At 40.6% G+C, this 17,114-nt stretch overlaps 1 long non-coding RNA gene and 1 pseudogene across 4 annotated transcripts in view; one reads left to right on the top strand and one right to left on the bottom strand.

Annotated features, from left to right (window-relative positions):
- The window catches only part of LOC141278748 (uncharacterized), a 171,185-nt gene that overhangs the window by 30,198 nt on the left and 123,873 nt on the right, over nt 1-17,114 (top strand). The gene's annotated exons all lie outside the window — the stretch shown is intronic.
- On the bottom strand, nt 7,657-16,653 carry LOC109548761 (lysine-rich nucleolar protein 1-like; annotated as a pseudogene).

The raw sequence follows: 17,114 nt of genomic DNA, 5'->3' as shown, positions 1-17,114 counted from the left end.
TGTGGCCCAGCATGTGATCAGTCCTGGAGAATGCTGCATGTGCACTTGAGAAGAATGTATATTTTGCTACTTTTGGGTGGAATGCTCTATAAATATCCATTAAGTCTATCTGATCTAATGTGTCATTTAAAGCCTGTGTTTCCTTGTTGATTTGCTCTCTGGCTGATCTGTCCATTGGTGGAAGTGGGCTGTTAAAGTCTCCCACTGTTATTGTGTTACTGTCCATTTTACCTTTTATGACTGTTAGTATTTGCCTTATTTATTGAGGTGCTCCTATGTTGGGTGCATATATATTTACAATTTTTATATCTTCTCCTTGGATTGATCCCTTGATTATTCTGTAGTGTCCTTCTTTGTCTCATAACAGTCTTTATTTATTTATTTTATTTTTTGTGTGTGTGGTACGTGGGCCTCTCACTGCTGTGGCCTCTCCCGTTGTGGAGCACAGGCTCCAGACGCGCAGGCTTAGCGGCCATGGCTCACGGGCCCAGCTGCTCCATGGCATGTGGGATCTTCCTGGACCGGGGCATGAACCCATGTCCCCTGCATTGGCAGGCGGACTCTCAACCACTGTGCCACCAGGGAAGCCCCAACAGTCTTTATTTTAAAATCTATTTTGTCTGGTATGGGTATTGCTACTGCAATTTTTGTTTGATTTCCATTTGCATGGATTACCTTTTTTCATCCTCTTACTTTCCCTCTGTATGTGTCCCTTGATCTGAAGTGAGTCTCTTGTAGATAGCATATATATGGGTCTTGTTTTGGTATCCATTCAGCCAATCTAGCTCTTTTGGTTGGATCATTTAATCCATTTACATTTAAGGTAATTATCAATATGTATGATCCTATTGCCATTTTCTTAATTGTTTTAGATTTGTTTTTGTAGGTCTTTTTTCTTCCTTTCCTCTTTTGTTCTCTTGTGATTTGATTACTAACTTTATGTTGTGTTTGGATTCCATTTTCTTTTTTGTGTGTATACCTGTTGTAGATTTTCAGTCTGTTAACATGAGGATTTGATATAGCAGTCTATATATAAACAAGATTATTTTACGTTGCTGGTCTTTTAATTTCAAATGCATTCCCAATATCCTGCATTTGTGCTCTCCTCTTCCCACAGTTGCTAGTTTTGATATCATATTTGTGTTCAGATGTTTTCCTACCTTTACTTTATATTTGCCTTTCTGGTAAGCTTTTCCATTCATAATTTTGTTTCTAGTAATGGCCTTTTCTTTTCTGCTTAGAGAAGTTCATTTAGCATTTGTTGCAAATCTGGTCTGGTGGTGCTGAATTCTCTTAGTTTTTGCCTGACTGTAAAGCTTTTTATTTCTCCATCAAATCTGAATGAGAGCCTTGCTGGGTAGAGTATTCTTAGTTGAAGGTTCTTCTCTTTCATCACATCAAATTTATCATGCCTGCAGGTAAGTTTATCTTGCCTTCTGGCCTGCAGAGTTTCTGCTGAGAAATCAGCTGATAACCTTATGGGAGTTCCATTGTATGTTACTTGTTGCTTTTCCCTTGTTGTTTTTAATATTTTTTCTTTGTTTTTCATTTTTATCAGTTTGATTACTATCTGTCTTGGCATGTTCCTCCTTGGGTTTATCCTGCCTGGGACTCTCTGCACTTCCTGGACTTGGGTGACAGTTTCCTTTCCATCTTAGGGAATTTTTCAGCTACTATCTCTTCAAATATTTTCTCTTGTCCTTTCTCTCTCTCTTCTCCTCTGGGACCCCTATAATGTGAATTTGGTGCATTTAATATTGTCCCAGAGGTCTCTTAAATTGTCTTCATGTCTTTTCATTCTGTTTTCTTTATTCTGTTCTGTGGCAGTGATTTCCACTATTCTGTCCTCCATCTCACTTATCCATTCTTCTGCCTCAGTTACTCTGCTATTGATTCCTTCTAGTGTATTTTTTATTTCCATTATTGTATTTTTCATTTCTGTTTTTTTTTTTTTCTGTAGTTCTTCTAGGTCTTAAACATTTCTTTTATCTCCACAATCTGTGCCTCTATTCTTTTACTGAGATCTTGGATCATCTTCACCATCATTACTCTGAATTATTTTTCCAGTAGATTGCCTATCTCCACTTCACTTAGTTCTTCTGGACTTTTATCTTGTTTCTTCATCTGGGACCTATTCCTATGCCATCTCATTTTGTCTATCTTTCTGTGATTGTGTTTTCCATTCTACAGCCTACAGGGTTATAGTTCTTGCTTCTGCTTTCTGCCCTCTGGTGGATAAAACTGTCTATGAGGTTTGTGCAGGCTTACTGTTGGGAAGGTCTTGCCCACTGGTGGGTGGAGCTGAGTCTTGTCACTCTGGTGGGCAGGGCTGTGTCAGGGGGTGTGTTTATTGGGCAGCTGTGGGCTCAGGAAGATTTTAAGCAGCTTGTCTGCTTTGGGGTGGGGCTGTGTTCCCGCCCTTTTGGTTGTTTGGCCTGAGGCATCCCAGCACTGAAGTCTACAGGCTGTTCTGTGAGGCTAGTTCTTGGGGGGCGGTGGGCCTCTGTGGTGTTCACTCCAATGAGTACTTGCCAGCACTCCTACTGCATGTGTCTTTTTCCCTGCAGTGAGCCACAGCCACCCCCCACCTCTGCAGGAGACTCTCCAGTACTAGTAGGTATGTCTGGCCCAGTCTCTTATGAAGTCACTGCTTTTTCCCTGGGTCCTTGTGTGCACTAGACCATGACTGTGCTCTCCAAGAGTGGAGTTTCTGTTTTCCTCAGTCCTGTGGAATTCCTGCAATCAAACCCCACTGGCCTTCAAAACCAGATTCTCTGGGGGCACCTCCTTCCATTGCCAGACCCCAAGGCTAGGAAGCCTGACATGGGACTCAGGACTTTCACACCTGTGGGAGTACTTCTGTGGTACAATTATTTTCCAGTTTGTGGGTTGCCCACCTGGTGGGTATGGGATTTGATTTTATCATGATTGGGCCCCTTCTACTGTCATTGTGGCTTCTTCTTTTTCTTTGGGTGTAGGGTCCCTTTTTTGGCAGTTTCCAGTGTTTTTGTTTTGTTTTATCAATGGTTGTTCAGCAGTTAGTTGTGATTTTGGTGTTTTTGTAAGAAAGGGTAAGCTCACATCCTTCTACTCTGCCATCTTATAATTTTGTTTATTTGGATCCTTTGTCTTTTTGTTTGTTTGTTTAGTCTAGTTAAAGTTTTGTCAATTATATCTATCTTTTCAAAGAACAAACTCTTAAGTTTGTAAATTCTATTTCATTTTCTGTTCTCAAGGTTATTTATTTCTGCTCTAATCTTTATTATTTCTTTCCTTATGCTAACTTTGTGCATAATTTGTTCTTATTTTCTACTTACTTGAGGTATACATTTAGGCTGTTCATTTGAGAACCTTCCATTTTCTTGTATATATACTTATAGCTATAAACTTCTCTTAGAACTCCTTTTGTAGCATCCCATAAGTTTTGGTATGTTGTGTTTCTGTTTCCCTTTTGCTTAAGATACTTGATTTCTCCCTTAATTTATTTCTTTATCCATTAGTGTTCAGGAGACTGTTTTCTAATTTCCTTGTATTTGTAATTTTTATAGTTTTCCTCCTATTCTTTCTTTCCCTATATTGTGGGTTTTTTTTAAATTGATGTAGTTGATTTATGATATTTTGTCAGTTTCAGGTATATAGCATAGTGATTCAGACAATTTCTTCTGATTGCATTCCATTATAGTTTATTACAAGATAATAAACATAATTCCCAGTGATGTACAGTAAATAGTTGTTGTTTATAATTTTATGTGTAATAGTTTGTATCTGTTAATCCTATACTCCCAATTTGTCCCTCTCTCTCTCACCTTTAGTAACCATAATTTTCTTTTCTATGTCTGTGAGTCTGTTTCTGTTTTGTACATAAATTCATTTGTATTATTTTTTAGATTCCACATTTAAGTGATATCATATACTATTGTTCTTTTTCTGGCAGACTTACTTCACTAAGTATATCCTCTAACTCCATCCATGTTGCTGCAAATGTCAAAATTTCATTCGTTTTATGGCTGAGTAATATTCAATGGTGTATATATACCACATCTTCTTACATCAGTCATCAACTGATGGACACTTGTGTTGTTTCCATGTCTTGACTATTTTAAATAGTGCTGCTATGAACATTGGTGTGCATGTATCTTTTCCAATTAAGATATTTTTTACAGATATATACTGAGATATGTTACTACTGGATCATATGGTAGTCTGTTTTTTAGGTTTTTTTTTTTTGAACTCTCCATAATGTTTTCCATAGTGGCTATACAAATTTACATTTCCACCAACAGTATAGGAGGATGCCCTTTTATCCACAGCCTCTCGAGCATTTATTATTTATAGACTTTTTCATGACAGCCATTTTCACCAGTGTGAGGTAATACCTCATTGTGGTTTTGATTTGCATTTCTCTAATAATTAGTGATGTCAAACATCTTTCATGTGCCTGTTGGCCATCTGTGTGTCTTTGAAAAATGTTTATTTAGGTCTTCTGCCCATTTTTTTTGATTGGGTTATTTATTTTTTCAGTACTGAGTTGCATGAACTGTTTGTATATTGGGTATTAACCCTTTGTTGGTCATATCATTTGCAAATATTTTCTTCCATTCCATAGGTTTTCTTTTCATTTTTTTAATGGCTTCTTTTGCTGTGCAAAAGATTTTAAGTTGGTTTAGGTCCCATTTGTTTACTTTTGCTTTTATTTATTTTGCCTTGAGAGACTGGCCTAGGAAAATATTGCTATGATTCGTGTCAGAGAATGTTTTGCCTATGCTCTCTTCTAGGAGTTTTATGATGTTATTCTTTACACTAATGTCTTTAAACCATTTTGATTTTATTTGTGTATATTGTATGAGGGAGTGTTCTAATTTCATTGATTTACATGTAACTGTCCAGCTTTTCCAATACCACTTATTGAAGAGACTGTCTTTTCTCCATTGTATATCCTTGCCTCCTTTGTCATAGACTATTTGACCATAGGTGCATGGTTTATTTCTTGTCTCTCCATTCTCTTCCATTGATCTATATGTCTGTTTTTGCACCAGTTCCACACTGTTTTGATTACTGTAGTTTTGTAGTATAGTCTGAAGTCTAAAAGGATTATTATTCCAGTTTTGTTCTTTTGACTCAGGATTGCTTTGGCATTTTTGGGTCTTTTGTTGTTCCATATAAATTTTAGGATTTTTTTTTTCTAGTACTGTGAAGACTGTCGTTGGTATTTTGATAGGAATTGCATTAAATCTGTAGATTGTTTGGCGGTACAGCCATTTTAGCAATATTAACTCTCCCAGTTCAAGAGCTTGGGATATCTTTCTATTTCTTGGAATCATCTTCAATTTCCTTTAGCAGTGTTTGTCTTTCATCTCCTTGGTTAAGTTTATTCCTAGATATTTCATTTTTTGACACAATTTAAAATTTTTTTTTAACTTTCTCTTTCTGGGTATTTCATTATAAGTGTAAAGAAATGCAACAGATGTTTGTATACTAATCTTGTATCCTGTTACCTTGCTGAATTGATTTATTAGTCCTAATACTTTTGTGTGGAGCCTTTAGGGTCTTATTTAGAGTATCATGTCATCTTCAAATAGTGACAGTTTTACCTCTTCCTTCCAATTTGTATACCTTTTATTTCTTTTTCTTTTCTGACTGCTGTGGCTAGGATTTCCAATACGGTATTGAATAAAACCACTGAGAGTGGGCATCCTTGTCCTGTTGCTGAATTTAGCAGGAAGGCTTTCAGCTTTTCACCAATGAGTATGATGTTAGGTATGGGTTTGTCATAAATGGTCTTCATTATGTTGAGATACGTTCCCTCTATACTCACTTTGGTGAAAGTTTTTTATCATAAATGGATTTTAAATTTTGTCAAATGTTTTTTCTGCACCTGTTGAGATAATCATTTGGTTATCGTCTCTCCTTTTGTTAATGTGGTGTATCACATTGATTGCTTTGCATACACTGAACCATTCTAATGACACAGGAATGAGTCCAAAGTGATAATTATGTATGATACATTTTATGTATTGTTGGATTCAGTTTGCTAGAATTTTGTTGGGGATTTTGGCATCTATATTCAACAAAAATATGTCTTGTAATTTTTTTTTTGTAGTATCTGACTGATTTTGGTATTAGGGTGATTAAAATGAATTTGGGCATGTTCCCTCCCCTTCAATTTTTTGGAATAGTTTGGGAAGGATAGATATGTTGTTCTTTGTATACTTGATAGAATTACCCAGTAGACATTCTGTCCTGGAATTTTGTTTGCAGGGAGTATTTTTATTACAGATAATATTTCACTTCTAGTGAACAGACTGTTCAAACTATCTGTTTCTTTCTGACTCCGTTTTGGCAGGGAACCTCTAGCAACTCATCCATTTCTTCTAGGTTGTCCAATTTGTTGGCATATAACTGTTCATAGTATTCTATTATAATTCTTTGTATTTCTGTGGTATCAGTTGCTATTTCCCCTCTTTCATTTCTTATTTTGTTTATTTAGGTCCTCTCTCTTTTCTTCTTGGTGGTCTAGTGAAAGGTTTGTTAATTTTCTTTATCTTTTCAAAACATCAGCTCTTGGTTTTATTCATCTTTTGACCTTGATTATTTATTTCCTCTCAGATCTTTATTATTTCCTCTCTTCTGCTGATTTTGTTTTTTGTTTTTTCTTTTTCTAATTCTTTTAGATGGTAGGTTAGGTTATTTATTTGAGATTTTTCTTGTTTCTTGAGTAAGGTCTGTAGTACTATGAACTTCCCTCTTAGGACTGCTTTTGCAGCATCCCATCGACTTTGTAAAGTTGTGTTTTCATTTTCATTTGTCTCATGGTATTTTCTGATTTCTTCTTTGATTTCATCATTGAGCCATTGGTTTTTTAGTAGCATCTTGTTTAGTCTCCATGTAATTTTTTCCCCCCATTTTTCTTTCCGTGGCTGTTTTCTAGCTTTATACCATTCTGGTCAGAAAATATCCTTGAAATAATTTCTGTACTCTTGAATTTGTGAGGCTTGCTTTTTGACCTAGTTTGTGGTCTATCCTAGAGAACATTCCATATTTGCTTGAAAGTATGTGCATTCTGATTTTAGGGGGATGTGGTGTCCTGCAGATATCAACTAAGTCCAACTGGTCTACTGTGTCATTTAAGACCACTGTTGCCTTATTGATTTTCTGTCTGGATGATCTGTCCATTGATGTCACTGTGGTGTTAAGGTCTCCTACTATTATTGTAGTATTGTCAATTTCTCATTTCATGTCTGTTAGTATTTGTTTTATATATTTAGGCACTCCTATATGGAGTGCATATATGTTAATGTGTGTAATATCCTCTTCTTATATTTATTGCTTTATCATTATATAATGCTCTTTTTGGTCTTTCTTTATAGTTATGTGTTTTAAAGTTCATTTTATCTGATATGACTATTGCTACCCCTGTTTCCTTGTCATTTCTATTTCCATGAAATACCTCTATCCATTCCCTCACTTTCACTCTGTGTGTCTTTTGCCCTTAGGTATAGGCAGCATATTGTAGGTTCTTGTTTCCAATTCAATTTGCCACTCTCTGTCTTGATTGAAGTATTTAGTCCATTGACATTTAAAAAATTATTGATAGACATGTACCTATTGCCATTTTATTCCTTATTTTTTAGTTGTTTTGTAGTTCCTCTTTCTTCATTTCTTCTTTTTGATTTTCCTTTTGTGGTTTGATGATTTTCTTTTGTAATAATTGAGTTCATTTTTGGTTTCTGTTAACCTAAGGTGTATTTTTGATTTGTGGACCATGGAGTTCAAATATGTGAACCCATTACTGTATCTGCTTGCTTTAGACTGGTAGTCATATAAGTTTAAACACATTCTAAAAGATTTATGTTTTCTTCCTCCCCTCCCCCCGTTTATGATTTTGATGTCATATTTTACATCTTCATTCTTATCCTTTTGCTTTTTTTTATAATTGCTTTTACATGTTTTATTGTTTTTAAATCTATGCACTTTTTAATTTAAGTAATCTTCAATCCTTTTATATATTTGCCTTTCCTATTGTGATTTCCCCTTTCCTATAGCTTCTTGCTTCTTTACTATTTGGAGAAGACCCTTCAATATTTCTTTTAGGGTAGGTTTAGTATTGCTGAACTCTTTTAGTTTCTGCTTATATGAAAAATTTTTTACCTCTCCTTCTATTCTAAAGGATAGTCTTGCTGTGTAGAGTATCTTAGGTTGCAGGTTTTTATGTTTCAGCACTTTGAATAGATCATGCAACTCTCTTCTGGCCTGCAAAGTTTCTGCAGAGAAGTCATCTGATAGCTTTATGGGGGTTCCCTTGTAACTGACTCTGTTTTTCTCTTTCTGCCTTTAATATTCTCTCCTTATCTTTCACTTTTGCCACTTGAATTATTATATATCTGTGTGGGTCTGTTTGCATTCATTTTGTCTGAGACCCTCTGTGCTTCCTGTACCTTGATAAGTGTTTCCTTCTTTAGTTTGGGAAGCTTTTAGCCATAATTTCTTCAAATACATTTTGATCCCCTTCTCTTTCTCTTCTCCTTCTGTGTCCCCTATTATGTATAGATTGGCATGTTTTATATTTTTCTATAGATCTCGTATGTTGTGTTCATTTTTTTTTTCATTTGTCTTTCTGTCTGATGTCTGATTGGGGAATTTCCACTAATCTATATTCCAAATCCCTTATTCTTTCTTTGTTATTTAGTTGGCTATTCATTGCTTCTAGATTTGTTTTTATCTTGGCAATCAAATTGTCACTTTTTGATTCGTTCATCTGTATTGTTTCTAGTTCCTTGTTACAGTGATCTGCATTTCTATTAATAACCTTTAATTCAGTTAGCATTTTTATTGCCACTTCTTTGAACTCACAGTCTAGTAAACTGTTGAACTCTGTTTAATATTTGTTTTAATATATTTCTCTTGTTTTGTTTTGTTTTTTTAAACTAGGAATGGTTCTTCTGCATTTGTGTTTGGTTTTTTTTTTAACATAACTTTCTCTGTCTCTGTGAATTTAGGAGAAACAGTTATCTATTCTGGTTTTGAAGGGCGCTTTATGTGGAAGCATCCCTGTGTATACTGTGTGTGTCCAATGATTTTGGTGCAAGGGCTGGTTTTGGTATGGATTCCAGCCACGTCTTTCCTCAGGATGTGCTGGTCATTATCCCCTTGATGTGCTGTGGTTTTTTTTGGAGTATCTAGAGCTGTGCAAGTTGCCATGTGGGCCTTCTGCTTACTGCCTTTTGTTGCCCTGTCAGGTGTGGGGTCTGCTCCCCAGTTGTTGGAGTAGAAACCCTGAAGATTTGGTTTGATTTGGTTCCATTGCCCTTGAATGCATGCTCTGGCTTAAAGAAGATGATTGCTGAAGGAAGTGAGGCTTGTGCAGTAACAGAGGATATATTCACTCACCGTGTAGTCATCTATAGTTCTGCTCAGTGGCAGACCAAGGTCATGTTCTTTTCTCTGTTGTGTTCATCCCAGATATAGTGCAAGTCTTTGCCCTTGAGTAGGCTGGAGCTCTGAGTTGGGGAGTTGTGCTTGCAGGAATTGAGGTGGCTGCCCTGCCATCTAATATCTATGCTGCCTCTGTGGCAGACTTCTCTCAGGACTTGTCTACTGCACTGTGGAGTGGGCAGAGCTAAGGTGCTCTCACTGGAAGACAAACCACTGCATACCTTTGAGCATGCTGACAGTGGTTGCCACAACCCAACCTGGACCACACCCTAGGCCCTCCAGGCTGTCTCTGTGTAGCCAGATTGAGCATTCTCCCAGGCACTGTCTGCCTGAGACTCAGCACTTATCCTATCATGCTCTTGTTGTACCACTCCTTGCACATGCTGACGATGGCCACATTCATCCCACCTGGATCACACCCCAGGCACCCCAGTCTGTCTCTGCACAGCTAGACCAAGTCTTTGCCCATATCTTGCACCAGGCTGTGATGTGGAATGAGTGGGGCTGTGATGTTTATGCCTTCGGATTGGGGAGTGTGACAAGGCAGCAGCCACCAGTGTAAGGCTCTTTCCCACCTGACTGTTGGCAAACCAACATAAGTGCACTCCTTGCAAGTAAAGCCTAGGCTTCTCCATCCCTTCTGTCTGTCTGAACAAATTTCCCAACAGAAAGGGGGCTTGTGTCTTCCATGCAGGACACCGGGTCTGGGATGCCTAGATTTTTGCTTGACTTGCTCTCTCTTCCCAAGGCAGAGATCCGCCTGTGTAGACCTTCTCTTCCTGATAGATCCCCCCTAGGGACTCAGGTCCTGACCTGATGCGTTTTGGGGGTTTTTTGTTGTTGTTGTTCTATCCAGTTATGTGGAGATTGTTCTTTCAGCTTTGGTTGTATAGGAGTTCTTCTGCCAGTTTCCACTTCTGCTTAATTTCCTATGAGAATTGTTCCACATGTAGATGTATTTTCAATGTGTTTGTGGGGGGAGGTGAGCTCTGTGTCATCCTACTCCACCATCTTGATCCCCCTCCTCCTCCTGTTATTGATTTCTAGTTTCATGCTATTGTGGTCAGAGTAGATACTTGGTATGAGTTCAATCTTCTTGAATTTGCCAAGGCTTTTCTGTGGCCTAATATATGGTCTATTCTAGAAAATGTTCCATGTATGCTTGAAAAGAATGAGTGTTCTGCTGTTGTTGGATAGACTGTTCTGTATATGTCTATTAGGTTCATTTGTCAATTGTGTTCAAATCTGTTGTTTCCTAACTGATTCTCTGTCTGGATAGTTTATCTATTGTTGAGAATTGGGTATTAAAATCCCCAACTATTATTGTATTGCTGGTTTTTTTCTCATTTTAGTTTTGTTTGCATTTGGTTTATATTTTTATTTAGGTGCTCTGTTTTTGGGTGCATAAATATTTGTGATATTTTTGTTTTACCCCTTTATTATTATATAATGACCTCATCTCTTTTTACCATTTTTAGTTTAAAGTCTATTTTGTCTGATATGGTTACAGCTACCCTTGCTTTTTTAGGGTTACCATTTGCTTGTAATATCTTTTTCTATTCCTTCACTTTCAATCTATGTGTCTTTAAAGCTAAAGTGGGTATTTGTAGACTGTATATCACTGGACCTTGTTTTTTTCTTTTTATCCATTCAACTATTCTATGTCTTTTCATTGGAGAATTTAATCCATTTATGTTCAAAGTAATTTTTTTTTGGTATTGCTCAAATGTTCCCAAGTGGCCTTTATTTCACAAAATTATTATCATTCAAATTATTTCCTATACCACTTTTACTATATGATGCTATTCAAATGAAAATCAATTGGCGAATTTACAAATTATGCACTTTTAAGTCATCTACTTTGAGGCTGTACACATCAGACAGCATCAGTGCCCAAGCCTGAGTCAGTGAATTCCTAATGCCCTTCTTCCATTAACCTGGACTTGGACTTTCACATTTGGTCAGGTATCCGTTACACCAAAGCAGCCTCTGAACCATATGTTACCTGGCCCAGGTGGAAGCTTAGATTTTCTATGTTCTTGTGTGGTTTCCTCAGCCTGTTACTAAATCAATTAGCCAGTCTCTGAAGACCATGGCCTAGATGAGATGAAGTCTACTACTACTACTACATGAAGGATGATGGAACAACAACACAAAAAAAAATCAAAAAGTTTTAGGAAATAAGGTGAAAGTGAGAAAAACCTCTGCATGAGGCCTGTATTGATTTTCTATTGCTGCTTTAAATTACTACAGACATAGTGGCTTAAAACGTCACAATTTTACCACCTTACAGCTCTACTGGTCTGAAGTCCAGTGGGCTTACCTTCAAAATGAAGGTGTCAGCTGGGCTGTATTCCTTCTGGAGGCTCTAGGGGAGAATCAGTTTTCTTGCCTTTTCCAGCTTCTAGAGGCCACCTGCATTCCTTGGCTGGTGGTCCCTTCATCTTCAAACTAGTGACAGCTTGTTGAGTGTTTCTTGCAAGTCTGTTGACTCTTCTGTCCCCTCTTCTACTTCTAATCCTGGATTATCTGGGTAGGCCCAGTCTAATCATATTAAGGTCAGCCGATTAGCAAACTTAATTCCATCTGCTACCTTAAACTCCCTTTTGTTTTGTATCACAACAGATTAACAGGTTCCAATGATTAGGACTTGGACAGGGGGTGGGGGGTCGGGGCATGGAGGCATTATTCCAACCACAAACCTGAACAGTTCTAAGTCTACAGAGCTGAACACACAATTTTTAAGGGGAGAACTGTGTCTATCTGGCAAATACTTTTTTCTTTTGTGTGTGTGTGTGTGGGCCTCTCACTGCTGTGGCCTCTCACGTCGCGGAGCACAGGCTCTGGACGTGCAGGCCCAGCGGCCATGGCTCACAGGCCCAACCACTCCACGGCACATGGGATCCTCCCGGACCGGGGCAGAAACCCGCGTCCCCTGCATCGGCAGGCGGACTCCCAATGACTGCGCCACCAGGGAAGCCCCTGGCAAATACTTTTGATGGGCCAGTCTAGTTACAGAAAGGTGGCCTCAGGGAGGGGCCTAGTGGGCTAAGGCAAAACAGCAGGAATCACCCCAAGGAATAAAAAAGTGGTTAAGAATCATGAGGTGATGGATAAAGGCAGTTATAAGGAGGGAAGGACCTTGCCATAGGAGGGGGTCAGTCAGTGAGCAACCCCCAAGGGAGAAACAGCCAACAAGTTTGAGAACAGTGTTGTTACATATTCAGCTAAGACCTTGGCTGTGCTTAAATACCAGACCTCCCACCCATCTCCCAGATTCTGAGTAAAAATCCAAAAACCGCCTTGTTCCAGTGGAGACAGGCTGTGTGCTACACGGAGTCAACTAATGAGGAAAAACATGGGAAACCACACCACAAAAACTTGCAGACAGCTTGAGGAGGGCCCAGGACATGGGGAAGAAGGGCGGTAGGTGACTCAAGACAATGTTGTTTAATTTACAAAAGGACGGAGGCCCAGCTAACTGCAGGGCAGGAGCTGTCACTAGAGCAACAGTGGTCTGCACCTATGAGAGCAGCCGAGACAAGGCTAAGTTCAATCTGAGGACACTTGGCATCTTGCCATCTGGGCTGCCCAGCCTTCTCTGCTTACACCCTGCTTCAGGAACAGACTTTAATAAACCTTCCCAAGCCAAGTGGAACTCATTCATTCACACTGAGCTAGAAAGTCAAATCCTATCACACACAGACTGAAGACACTGAACAGCAAGAGGGGAAAGGCCTGACCACCACACCCTAGTGAGAGCTACCACTGTGGGGATAGGTCAGGGACAATCGCTCAGCCACTCTCCGGAAGCACCCGGTAGATGGCTGAGCACAATCCTTCCTGACAGCCGAGCAGGCTCAAACTGTAGTGTGATCTCTCAGCAAGATAAAAATGATTAGAGAAGCAGTGGTTGATTCCTTTTACACTGGGCAAGTTCCTGTAGTGTGGATCAAGACTGGGAAAGATTTATTCCCCTGTCGGAAGGGGATGTGCCCTGAAGCTAACTCAAATGCAGAATCTTACCATGTAGGCCTCTTCCGTTATGCATCTCAAGGTTGAATCCGTGAAAGGCCAAGTTCACCTTCTGAGGGAAGTGGCCCACCTGAATCACTGCTAACACAGACTCGTAGGACTCTAGACCTGGCCGATGCTTGTTGGTCAGGGCCCAGGCAGGCCTGCCTCACCTCTGCCCCATGGGACAGTAGTGGACCCATGTTCATCTCACCAGCATCCAAACCTCAGTCTTCCTTCCTGACTGGCCTGAGAGTCTCCCTCCACATGCCAGGGGCTCGCTCAAGAATGGGTATGTGACCCACTCCTGGGCAATGAGTTATGACAAAGGGCTTCTGGAAGTTTCCTTGAACCACAAGAAGGTTTTTCTTCTTCCTCTGTAATGGTCTAGTATCTTGATACGCTGCCTGGAATTGCTACAGCCATCTTTCCACCAGCCTGATGAAGCCAACACTGAGGATGATGGAGCAGAGAGGAAACACTCGTTTCCTTCATGGGAAGCTGAATCAACCCCCTATGACAGGACAGCACTCCCTGCCACGTGAGAGAACTGAATTTCCTGGCTGTCCAGGCCTGCCTGAGACAGGATGTCTGTAGCAGGAGTTCAAGCCAAGTGGTGTGAAAAAGACCCAATCACAACTGATATTTTGGGAAGTAAAATGCTAGGTGAGTGCGGAGAAGGTGGTCACATGTCACTCGGGTGGCTATACCTGGAGCTTTGTGAGGCTGGCTGTAGCATCAAGGCTTGGAAACACTGTTCCCAGGCTGATGAGGCAACGCCCTGTCATCCCCACGTCTGTGCCTCCCGGCATTCGACCTCCTCCAGGGAAGTCGCCTGGGATTCTCCTCCTCATGTTTGAAAAGAATCCAATAAACACGTCCCTGGGAATTAATGTGCCTTCGGTTCACGTGGAGGACTAACCACCTGCTCTCTAAAGTGCCTGTTCAGAATGCAGTTAAAGCAGAAAGCTGAAATGCAAGCTTGCCACTGGGGATGGAAGGACGGCAGACGCAAAAGGCAAGATGGGTTTAGAAGCACATCTCCCAGCAGCAGAGGAAGCTCGGCCGCATCTGCTTGGTGGCAATCCAGAGGCCTCTTTGCCTGTGGCTACTCCAAGAAGGGGGAGGGAAAATGAGCTTGCTTCTCCCTGTTTACATTAATCCTGTTTCCTGTTTGAGTTTTAGGCATGTAAAAGGCTTCTGTTTCCTCAGTTGAGACATTTTAATCCTCAATGAGTATTCTGGGTGAAATTCCCTAGAGGGGACATTCAGTGTGGTGAACAGTGACATCGGTCTTGGGGCACAAAAGTGCGCTTGGCACTTACTGGTTGGGTGACCCCAGGCAATGTTATTACTTCATTCCTGAACTTCAGTTTCCTCATCTATAAGATGGGGATAATAATAGCACCTGTTTCAGAATCATGAAGATTAAATACGTTAATGCAAGGGAGACATATGTGCCTGGCACACAGTAAGCCCTAGACGAGTGTGAGCTACTGCTATTGATACTCACTGTCTTCAACAGGGATGGAAGCTTCACACAGAAAACAGTAGGTTTCAGCCACTCACATGTTCTCCTGGTTCCTGAAACGAGCTGCCCTCACCCCAGTTTTTCCAAGCACATCAACATAGTTGTCCTTTATCTCTGCAGGAGTTTGATTCGAGACAACTGTCCTATGGCTTTCATCTGCATAACAGAACCGCTTTGGGGGACAAGACAGGAGAGTTTAACCTTCAAACCTGATTGACTTGGATGCACTCCTGTCAATATAAAAGATTTTTGTCCAGAGCCGTGGAGAAGCTGAGGCCGGCCGTCCGGTTGTACTTCCAGCTCATGGCCCAGTCGTAGTCTTGCTGCAGATTCTGCTGCAGGGTGTCGGCCACCTTCTTGCTGAGGGCCATGTTGGGCCTGCCGACCATGTTAGGGGGGGTGACTGAATGAAGGGGACAGATTTTTAAAGCCACGCATGAGTTTGAGAAATTTCAGTTTCTGTTCCTCGTTTTCAAAGCCAGCAGTATCCCATTGGCCAAACTGAGTTCCCGTCTGCTTCCTGGTGTCAGAAGCTTCCGTCCTGCCCGACTCACGATCGATCTCTTCTTGCAAGGCCTTTCGCCTCACCTGGTCTATGTGCACCTCGTCCATGTTGCCCTTCTTTTCCAACACTACCTCCAAGTCCGTGTCTGGCTGCTCCTCCCAAGGTTCTCCTGCTACTCTGCTCTCCTGCCTCTCTTCTTCCTCTTCAGAGCGGGCTCCTCAGTGTCTGCCTGCTCTGTCTTTTTCCTGGACTTCATTTTCTTCTTCACAGGGGCCTTGGGGTCATCTCCTATTGGGATGTATTCTGGAGCTTCAACTTTGACTGACTTCTTTTTATTTCCTTTCCTACTGCTGCTCTCCACAGACCTGGAGAGCTCAGGGTGCCCCAGGGGGATATCTCCCTCCTGGTGGATTTTCTTTTTCTTCTTCATCTCATGTTGTGTTCCCTGGGGCTCCACTGCTTCCGTTTCTGTCCCGAGGCTGCCTGCTCAGGGACGCCACCTTTCCCAACTGAGCAAGTGTACAAAGCATCCCTGGCCTCACAGATCCAAGGGTCCCTGGCTGAGAAGGCTGTAGCTCCCTGTGCCTTCTTCTCCTTCTTGTGTTTTTTGAGCTTCTTGCCAGCTCTGGTCACCCCCTTGCCCTGCCTGGGGTCTGGGGAGGTCTTCACCCTTGAGCCAGGGGACACGGACTTTCTCTTCTTCTTCTTTTCCCTACCGAGGGACTCAGATGGACCAAGTGCCTGCTTCCTGGGGCTGGGCGATGGCTCAATCCGTCTGGCACGTAGCATGGTCTCAGGTTCTAGGGGCTCCTCGCAGACGGTGCTGTGGCCCTTCTTTTTCTTCATTAGAGGCATTTCGGGTGCCTGCTCTTGGACCATATTCTTCGAGGGTGATGTGGCTCTTGTGGGACAAACCTCTGCAAAATAACTGTCACTGTTTAAAACCGAGTGTTGAGTCTCTGGTTCTTTAACTACCTTCTTTTTCTTCTTCTTTTTCTCTGGGAGCCCAAGGCCCAGGTCTCCCTTGTGAGTCTTAGTGATCATTCCCGAAGGCCAAACTTCCCCGCCTCCACGTGAGAGCCCGTTCCGCCGTCCAAAATAATTATTGATAGGTAAGGGTGTACTATTGTCATTTGTTGTTTTGTTTTTGGGTTTTTTGGTAGATTCATTGTTTCTTCTTATCCTGCTGGTTTCTTTTGTGATTAGATGACTTTCGTTGTCTGCATTTTGACTTTTTATTCTTTTTGTATAATTACTACATGATTTTCCCCCCTTGGGTTATAATGAGGCTTATGTAAAATATCTTAAGATGATAATACCCTATTTTAAACTGATAACAACTTAACTTTGAGAGCATTCCTAAACTTTACAATTCTCCTTTCCTCCACGTTTTAGGTTATTGATGTTGCAGTTCACATATATTTTATATTGCATATCCAATAACGGATTACTGTAGTTATGGCTATTTTCAATATTTTTTAACTTTTAAACTAGAGTTATAAGTGAATTATGCAATATCATTACCACATTAGACAATCTGACTTTGACTATATAGTCACCATTACCAGGAAATTTTACACTACCTTCATATGTTTTTACGATGTTAGTTAGTATCCTTTTACTTCCATTCAA

This window comes from Tursiops truncatus, chromosome 5, assembly GCF_011762595.2.
Source record: "Tursiops truncatus isolate mTurTru1 chromosome 5, mTurTru1.mat.Y, whole genome shotgun sequence".
In the NCBI taxonomy this organism is placed as follows: domain Eukaryota; kingdom Metazoa; phylum Chordata; class Mammalia; order Artiodactyla; family Delphinidae; genus Tursiops; species Tursiops truncatus.
The sequence above is the reverse complement of the archived record's forward strand: the minus strand, read 5'-3'. Positions and strand labels throughout refer to the sequence as shown.